The sequence below is a fragment of the Mobula hypostoma genome, chromosome 5 (genome assembly GCF_963921235.1).
Source record: "Mobula hypostoma chromosome 5, sMobHyp1.1, whole genome shotgun sequence".
NCBI classification, from domain to species: Eukaryota; Metazoa; Chordata; class Chondrichthyes; order Myliobatiformes; family Myliobatidae; genus Mobula; species Mobula hypostoma.
In genome coordinates, this window is record NC_086101.1 from 744,190 (window position 1) to 748,416 (window position 4,227).

Below are 4,227 nucleotides of genomic sequence, written 5' to 3' on the forward strand. Positions count from 1 at the left end.
AGTAAAGTCAATTCAATTCAATTCCATGGGAGGGACTTCACGGTGCAGAAGTCGAATCACAAACGAAAAAATGTTCAGATGCTGGAAATCCAAGAAACTCACACAAATTGCTGGAGAAACTCGGCAGACCAGGTTGCTTCATGATCCTGAAGAAGGGTTTCGGCCTTAAACATCGACCGTATACTTTATTCCATGGATGCTGCTGCACATTTTCTCTTATATGGGGGAGAGAGAAACAAAAAGAACTGCTGATTACTAGCGTCCCTGGGTGGGCTCGAAGCACCAACCTTTCGGTTAACAGCCGAATGCGCTCACCGATTGCACCACAGAGCCGAGTATTAAAAGAAGTACGAATAAATGGCACATTTCAATTGAAATGCGGTTTCCTTTTACAGCTGCATAATGTGATACATACGTGTTTTAAAACACGAGGATGAATAAGCCAATCAATTTCCCAACTCTTTTTCTCACACTTCCCCCTCCATGGCCCACCTATCACCTTGCTTCTCCCTTTCCTCCCCCACCTTTTAATTCTACTCCTCATTTTCTTCTTCTCCAGTCCTGCTGAAGGATCTCGGCACGAAACGTCGACTTTACTCTTTTCCATAGATGCTGCCTGGCTTGCTGAGTTCCTACAGTATATTTTTTGTGTTGATCCGTGTCTTCTATCTCACTTGCCAAACCGGTGAATCTGCTTCCTCATAACATCTTCCCAAATCTTTGATTAAGTAGATATTCTGAGAAATATTCTTATATTGCAAAAATAAAATTCGAATTGATTAATTGAACGTCATCCTGGCTACCCCTCGAGGTCGAGGATGATGGCCTTCGTTCTGAAGAAGTGGCCCACAGAGTGAAGACGCCTGTGCATCTATTTGTTTAACGTGTACTTGATGTTGCACTCCAAGAAGCACACAATGCTTCACAAATCAACCAACTGATTCCAATGGCATGGAAACCACGACGATTGGAGCTGATGGATTTGTTGCAGCCTTCATCCGCCTTCACATTCCCCTTGTCAGGGACCTCACCCTCGACCTTACCGCCATGGGTGACCCTACCAGGAGCATAGCTCCAGACGGCATCGCTCTCGGGATCACAGGACGCACAAGCTTCTCCACCACGACAATTGAACGAGAGCTATGAACACATACCAAAATAATCCACAAAAAATTTAATTTAAGAGACCTTTTTTGATTAAAGAAATAGACTCTCTCCCTCCCAGAGGCAGACTCTTGATATGAGTTTTTTTCTCTGCTCTGCGAATGAGTTCCCAAACGTTAAATTGATATTATACTGCTGATGAATCTCTCTCTCTCTCTCTCTCTCTCTCTCTCTCTCACACACACACACACACACACACACACACACACACACACACACAGTTAAATACAGAAAGCGCAGTGACTAACAAACTGAAGGGGTAAATCTGACAACATAGTGGGGATATTGAACAAGAACACGCCTGAAAATATCTCAGAGGAATTGTCTAGATATTAGTTGTATGTGGACGTTAATAAATACGCGATGGCCATAACCTTCTGGCAGCCTGTTACAATCGACACCAACGTAAGTAGTTCTAGAATCATTTCGAGGAAGTTCAGCTATCACTGAAATAGAGTTATAGGAGTGATCTGGCAAACTCAGCACGAGAAATGACAGAGGTAAGAAGGGAATCTATATGAAAAGCCGAGTGACAGCAGAGTGAAGGGTGATGGAGTTTCAGCGAGGGAAGGATGAGGAAGGAAATATAAATTCTTCAGTGTTATCATTTCAGATTATCTGTCCTCGGCCCGGCACATACGTTCCATTAGAAAGAAGGCACGGCACAGCCTCGACATGTCATCTAAAACTTTGACAGACTTCAATAGACGCGTGTTTGGGAGTATATTGACTGGTAGCATGAGGATCTGACATGGAACCACCAATGTCCTTGTACGGAAAAGCCCATAGAAAGTAATGGATAGAGCCCAGTCCATCCCAGGTAAAGCCCTCTCTACCACTGAACACATCTACATGGAATGCAGCACCCCGACAATACAGGTCATGCTCTCTTCAAAGAGCTTCATCAACAGGTCCATTACCGCTCAACTATCACACTCCTGAAGAAGAATGAAACTTCATTTACCCAACACTCAACTGTACCCACAGCCCATAAACTGACACTCAAGGCTCATCATTTCACGTTCTCGACATTTATTGATTATTCATTTATTATTAATATTTTGTAGTTTGTTCGTTTGCGGTCTTTGTGAGAAAGATAGAAAACCTACAGCACAATACAGGCCCTTCGGCCCACAAAGCTGTGCTGAATACGTCCTCACCCTAGACATTAGCTTGGGTTACCCAGAGCCCTCTGTTTTTCTCGGCTCCATGTTGAGTGCGGGCTTTCAGTGATTCTCGTGTGTTTCGTTGTATTTACTGTGAACGTTCCTGTGCTGACGTGTATATACTCGGTAATAAAGTTAGTTTAATCCTGCAACTTTGAACTTTAAGGAGAGGGAACAAATGCGTGAGACGTGGACGCTGTTTCACAGTGTTGGGCAGGAGACGAAAAGATTGGCGGAGGCCCGCAGCTTTATTCTCCGGAACAGGATTGTGGCGGAGGACTGCACCGAACGGAATGCATTATCTATGGATATAGAAGAAAAGAATCTGTGGAATTCCTTGCTGTGCAACCCAAGTAATTTGGTATATTAAAAGCGACGGTCGGAGTTAAAGCTATTGGGTATATTTAAAGCGGACGTAGGTAAGTTCTTAAATATTAACATGGTCACACATTATGGGAAGAGAGCAGGAGAATAGGATTGGGAGGAATAATAAATCATCCATGATCGAATGGAGCAGCAGACTTCATTGGCCGAATGACATAATACTGCTCCCATGTCTGATGTTGTTATTGACTGATAGCATTGATTCTGAGATATTAATATGGATCATTGTGTCCAATTGTTCAAAGATTTAATCAAATTAATCAGCTGTAGTAATGAAACTGCATACGTTTCAATTCGAAGTACACTGTGCACTAAACCTCTGCACTATTCCAGAGGCTGACTGTTACAGACTGAACAGTGAGGAAGGTTTTCCCTGCAGAGGGACTTGGACCAGCTGGAAAAATGGGCTGAAAAATGGCAGATGGAGTTTAATACAGACAAATGTGAGGTATTGCACGTTGGAAGGACAAACCAAGGTAGAACATACAGGGTTAATGGTAAGGCACTGAGGAGTGCAGTAGAACAGAGGGATCTAGGAATACAAATACAAGATTCCCTAAAAGTGGCGTCGCAGGTAGATAGGGTCGTAAAGAGAGCTTTTGGTACATTGGCCTTTATTAATCAAAGTATTGAGTATAAGAGCTGGAATGTTATGATGAGGTTGTATGAGGCATTGGTGAGGCCGAATCTGGAGTATTGTGTTCAGTTTTCGTCACCAATTTGCAGGAAGGATATTAATAAGGTTGAAAGAGTGCAGAGAAGGTTTACAAGGATGTTGCCGGGACTTGAGAAACTCGGTTACAGAGAAAGGTTGAATAGGTTAGGACTTTATTCCCTGGAGCGTAGAAGAATGAGGGGAGATTTGATAGAGGTATATAAAACTATGATGGGTATAGATAGAGTGAATGTAAGCAGGCTTTTTCCACTGAGGCAAGGGGAGAAAAAAACCAGAGGACATGGGTTAAGGGTGAGGGGGGAAAAGTTTAAAGGGAACATTAGGGGGGACTTCTTCACACAGAGAGTGGTGGGAGTATGGAATGAGCTGCCAGACGAGGTGGTAAATGCGGATTCTTTTTTAACATTTAAGAATAAATTGTACAGATACATGGATGGGAGGTGTATGGAGGGATACGGTCCGTGTGCAGGTCAGTGGGACTAGGCAGAAAATGGTTCGGCACAGCCAAGAAAGGCCAAAAGACCTGTTCCTGTGCTGAAGTTTTTCTATAGTTTCTAAACCTCTGCACTATGCCAGAGACTGACGGTTATGGATTGAACCCCACACTCTCACACTGTACCAGAGACTGACAGAGAGAGAATGAACCCATGCTCTCAAAGGGTTCCAGAGACTGACAGTTACAGATTGAACCCCAGAGTCTCAGACTGACAGAGAGAGAATGAAACCACACTTTCACACTGTGCTGAATGGGCAACAGACTAAAACACTGTACCAGGAACCCACGGGTGGGCCTATGCAAGTGGAGCGCATGCGCCTGTCTCAGGAGGAACGAGAGCG

At 43.8% G+C, this 4,227-nt stretch overlaps 1 non-coding gene across 1 annotated transcript; it reads right to left on the minus strand.

The window, feature by feature from the left end:
• Positions 1-259: 259 nt before the first annotated feature.
• Positions 260-333, minus strand: trnan-guu (transfer RNA asparagine (anticodon GUU)). The gene has a single exon. It is a non-coding gene; the product is annotated as a tRNA-Asn (tRNA).
• Between the last annotated feature and the right edge of the window lie 3,894 nt (positions 334-4,227).